Source organism: Notolepis coatsorum (assembly GCF_963971535.1).
Source record: "Notolepis coatsorum genome assembly, chromosome: 12".
Lineage (NCBI taxonomy): Eukaryota > Metazoa > Chordata > Actinopteri > Aulopiformes > Paralepididae > Notolepis > Notolepis coatsorum.
Genome location: NC_140176.1, coordinates 21,174,381 through 21,179,790, shown reverse-complemented (window position 1 = coordinate 21,179,790; position 5,410 = coordinate 21,174,381). Strand labels below are relative to the sequence as shown.

General features: G+C 47.1%; 1 pseudogene across 1 annotated transcript; it reads left to right on the top strand.

Moving 5' to 3' along the window:
- The first annotated feature begins 746 nt into the window (after positions 1-746).
- LOC311237798 (gap junction gamma-1 protein-like) lies at positions 747-4,417 on the top strand (annotated as a pseudogene). Its single transcript has 4 exons — positions 747-910; positions 1,360-2,284; positions 4,062-4,209; positions 4,346-4,417. The product of its transcript is annotated as a gap junction gamma-1 protein-like (transcript).
- Positions 4,418-5,410: the final 993 nt, after the last annotated feature.

The following is a 5,410-nucleotide window of genomic DNA, read 5'->3' as shown; positions in this document are numbered from 1 at the left end:
TGACGACCAGGAAGAGGACCTCATGATCTACGAAGTGGCTGAGGTCGAGAGCGAGAGGGGCGGAGACACCGGAGGGGAGGGGGGCAGAGGACAAGGACGTGGCAAGGTGCGCCACGACGGCCGCCAGCGTATCAAGGAGGACGGCCTGATGTGCATTTATGTCCTTCAGCTCCTGGCACGCTCCTTGCTAATATCTATTATCAATTCCACAGTGGGTTTATGGAATGTCCAGAATATGGTTCCAGCATGCCAATTGAGGAATATGTTGGAGACAGCTGGAGGTCCAGTGGACAGGGGACCACTTGATCAAATAATGACCCACTTGTCCATACCCCTAATTGGTGGTATCCGCTTCAGCCAGGTGAGAGGAAGACATGCTTATACACAGGCATATGCATCATAATTAGACCCCTGCCGTTCCTGCAATTCCCGGACCGCCCTCCCAATATTGAAAGAGTGTTTATGTCTCCTGTTTAGGGACTACGGGTGTATCAAATAAAATAAAATACATTTCAAATACTTTTTAGGCTCTGGCAGTACTACTACTAGAAGAGGCAGTGTCTGTATGGAGGATGAGCTACGGCAACCTTTTTCCCCCCAGGGACCCCTGCCGTTCCTGCAATTCCTCATGTATCTGGGCTACGCCGTCAACAAGATATGGGCCCAGGAGCAGCCGGGCAGCGGGCGATCTGTCCTCACGGAGGCCCAGGAAGCATCACCTGCGGCCGCAGAGGCATCATAGGGGCATGGAAGAGGCCGATGACGACCAGGAAGAGGACCTCATGATCTACGAAGTGGCTGAGGTCGAGAGCGAGAGGGGCGGAGACGCCGGAGGGGAGGGGGGCAGAGGACAAGGACGTGGCAAGGTGCGCCACGACGGCCGCCAGCGTATCAAGGAGGACGGCCTGATGTGCATTTATGTCCTTCAGCTCCTGGCACGCTCCTTGCTAATATCTATTATCAATTCCACAGTGGGTTATGGAATGTCCAGAATATGGTTCCCTCATGCCAATTGAGGAATATGTTGGAGACAGCTGGAGGTCCAGTGAACAGGGGACCACTTGATCAAATAATGACCCACTTGTCCATACCCCTAATTGGTGGTATCCGCTTCAGCCAGGTGAGAGGAAGACATGCTTATACACAGGCATATGCATCATAATTAGACCCCTGCCGTTCCTGCAATTCCCGGACCGCCCTCCCAATATTGAAAGAGTGTTTATGTCTCCTGTTTAGGGACTACGGGTGTATCAAATAAAATAAAATACATTTCAAATACTTTTTAGGCTCTGGCAATACTACTACTAGAAGAGGCAGTGTCTGTATGGAGGATGAGCTACGGCAACCTTTTTCCCCCAGGGACCCCTGCCGTTCCTGCAATTCCTCATGTATCTGGGCTACGCCGTCAACAAGATATGGACCCAGGAGCAGCCGGGGAGTGGGCGATCTGTCCTCACGGAGGCCCAGGAAGCATCACCTGCGGCCGCAGAGGCATCATAGGGGCATGGAAGAGGCCGATGACGACCAGGAAGAGGACCTCATGATCTACGAAGTGGCTGAGGTCGAGAGCGAGAGGGGCGGAGACGCCGGAGGGGAGGGGGGCAGAGGACAAGGACGTGGCAAGGTGCGCCACGACGGCCGCCAGCGTATCAAGGAGGACGGCCTGATGTGCATTTATGTCCTTCAGCTCCTGGCACGCTCCTTGCTGGAGGTGGCCTTCCTGTGTGGGCAGTATGCCCTCTACGGCCTGTCGGTGCCGGCCACGTACGTGTGCTTGTTAAAGCCCTGCCCGCACAGCGTGGACTGCTTCGTGTCACGGCCTACAGAGAAGACCATCTTCCTCCTCATCATGTACGCTGTGTCGCTGCTCTGCCTGGTGCTCAACGTGTGGGAGATGCTCCACCTGGGAATCGGCCAAATCTGTGACAGCCTGCGCTCCCACCGCAAGCCTCTCTCTGAGGACCAGCTCATTGTGCTGCCGGGGGGAGGAGGAGGAAGAGTGAGCGGAAAGGCTGGAGTGAGCTGGAACGCCCCCTTGGCCCCGCCGGGCTACAGCGTCGCAGTCAAGACACCTCTGGTGTCCAGCGAGCACCATGGCCGACAAGCTGCCCTTCACTGACCTCGGCAATGACAAAATGGCGTGCCGCCAGAACTGCGCCAACACCGCCCAGGAGGAGCGCCAGCAGCAAGCCTGTAACGAGGACAAACACCGCCAGCCCTCCAGACACTCCTCCAGCAAGGGGGACAGAGAGAGGGATAGCAGCAGCAACAGTAGTAGCAACAGGTCTGGAGAATCCAAAGTCCAGACAGATACTGGAATAAAGGAATTGGGCCCATTCATGTGTGTAGCAGTAACAGTGTAGCCTACTAACTTACTGTAACAGTGTACTAACCACTGTACCACTGTACTACAAAACAGTATTTCGGGTGCAATGATCAACATGGGCTTTTGTTGTTTGTTTGGTCCATACATATGTCAATCAACCATGCTATCAGAAGGTCTTGTTGAGCCATGGTGTCCAACTCAATCAACCCTGCTATCAGAAGGTCTTGTTGAGCCATGGTGTCCTACTCAATCAACCCTGCTATCAGAAGGTCTTGTTGAGCCATGGTGTCCTACTCAATCAACCCTGCTATCAGAAGGTCTTGTTGATGGTGTCCTACTCAATAAACCCTGCGCCACCATGGGGCAGTCAAACCACGGACGAGCTTTATCTCTGCCTATTTTATAAACCTACGCATTTAAGACGTATTTTCTTCAGCAAATCTCTTAATTACGTCAATATTATGCTGTGGGAACAGTATTGTGTTTGTAAGTGAAGTATTTAAATTACCTACCTTGTCTAACAACCAGGAAATGGCCAAGAGAAGGTTGTATGTGTTGTAAAAAGAGAAGGAGATGTAGGGGAATTTAAATATATTTCATTGTCTTTTCTTGGAGATCCTTTGAGACGTTGGTGCCATGATTCGGTCTGCTCCCGTATGGACATGGGAGACCTCTGCTGTTATCTAAAGTGCCTTAAGAGTTGCTTTATATGGACAACTCTACAAGATGAACATGTCCATGGTTTGTTTAGTAGAAGACTGGTGTTAATCTGTAGGTCCAGACCGTCCAGTGCTCCCTCCAGCTGTCTGTTGGACTAGTGGTGTTATTGGTAGCGTATGTGCACCAGTGAGGGCTCAGACAAGGTTGTTATACTACACCCATCATTTGACTAGTGGTGTTATTCGTAACGTGTGTTGCACCAGTGAGGGCTCAAACAAGGTTGTTATGTTACTACACCCATCATTTGACTAGTGGTGTTATTCGTAACGTGTGTTGCACCAGTGAGGGTTTAGACAAGGTTGCTATGGTAGGCTACTACACTCCTCATTTGACTACACTCCTCATTTGACTATTGCTGAAGATGCAAAGATGGAGTTCATACCTTTCATCAAGCTATACATCTGGGTCATAAGGGAAATGGGAGAAAAATACAGAAAAAGGGAGAAAAAAGTAGATAAAAAAAATAATACTGTAGCCATGCAGAAAATGGAGAAGCTTTTTTTAATGTACTTTTATATTATAATTGTTGTTATTATTATTACTACTACTACTAATAATAATAATAATAATAAAGGTGCTATAGATACAATGTTAAATGGTTAAATTCCTAATAAAATACCTTAAAATACTTTTTTTTTGTCATTTTAATAACAAACTGCTTATACACAGGCATATGCATCATAATTAGACCCCTGCCGTTCCTGCAATTCCTGGACCGCCCTCCCAATATTGAAAGAGTTTTTATGTCTCCTGTTTAGGGACTACGAGTGTATCAAATAAAATAAAATACATTTCAAATACTTTTTTTTGTATGTCATATCCTGATGAATTGAAAATGGGGGACCCTGATGTAAACAAGACGAAAGTCTTTCTCTGGTCTGCATCCCCTTAACAATTGTGTGTATTGAGCCGTACTGTATTGTACCCATTCTGCAATCTGTTAATAAAGTTTTCAATCAATCAATCGGAGATGAATACACATTTTATAAAGTTGAATATCTATTATCAATTCCAGTCAGGGATTTAATGTCCAGAAGATGGTTCCAGCATGCCAACTGAGGCATATGTTGGAGATCGCTGGAGCTCCAGTGGAGGAGTTACAACTTGATCAAATAAAGACCTTCTTGTTCATCCACTTCAGCGGTGGTATCCGCTTCAGCCAGGTGAGAGGAAGACATGTTTATCAATATATTCTTATTAGTACAGTGGTGGACGGTGCTAGTGTGTATTTATAGTCTGCAAGAAAATGGAGGGAAAAAATATCCGTTAATAACCCCCCCCCCCCTCTTTCTCCTCCAGTTTCAGCAGATTTACACAGAGGCAATGAAACGGCATCACCAAGGTGTCCGAATGCTCCCTCTTTTCCCCTGAAGGAGGATCTACGGCTGGGGTTCCCAACCTTTTTTCCCCTCGTGGACCCCTGCCGTTCCTGGACCCCCCTCCCAATAAAATACTTTCAAATACTTTTTGTCATTTTAATACTTTTTTTTTGTCATTTTAATAACAAACTGCTTATACACAGGCATATGCATCATAATTAGACCCCTGCCGTTCCTGCAATTCCTGGACCGCCCTCCCAATATTGAAAGAGTTTTTATGTCTCCTGTTTAGGGACTACGAGTGTATCAAATAAAATAAAATACATTTCAAATACTTTTTTTTGTATGTCATATCCTGATGAATTGAAAATGGGGGACCCTGATGTAAACAAGACGAAAGTCTTTCTCTGGTCTGCATCCCCTTAACAATTGTGTGTATTGAGCCGTACTGTATTGTACCCATTCTGCAATCTGTTAATAAAGTTTTCAATCAATCAATCGGAGATGAATACACATTTTATAAAGTTGAATATCTAATTCCACAGTGAGTTATGGAATGTCCAGAAGATGGTTCCAGCATGCCAATTGAGGCATATGTTGGAGACAGCTGGAGGTCCAGTGGACAGGGAACCACTTAATAAAATAATGACCGACTTGTCCATAACCCTAAATGACCGTATACACTCCGACCAGGATGATCGCCGTTAACTCCCTCGGGAGGAAGAAAGGACGACACTTGATGGTTATATATTCCAGGTCTGGGCAGCAGTGGTTCGATAATTCCTTCACGTTAGCTGGATCGCTCCAATTGTTGTTAAACATGAAGGCAATACCTCCTCCACGTTGTTTGCCGGACAATGCTGATCTGTCCTTGCGATGGATGAAGAAGTGATCGGCCGGTTGTATGGCGTGGTCTGGGACGTCCGGCGTCAACCACGTCTCGGTGAAGCAGAGAACGTTACAGTCTCTAACGTCTCTTTGGTATTGAATCCTTGCTCGGATATCGTCCAGTTTATTGTCAATTGATTGTACATTGGCTAGCAAT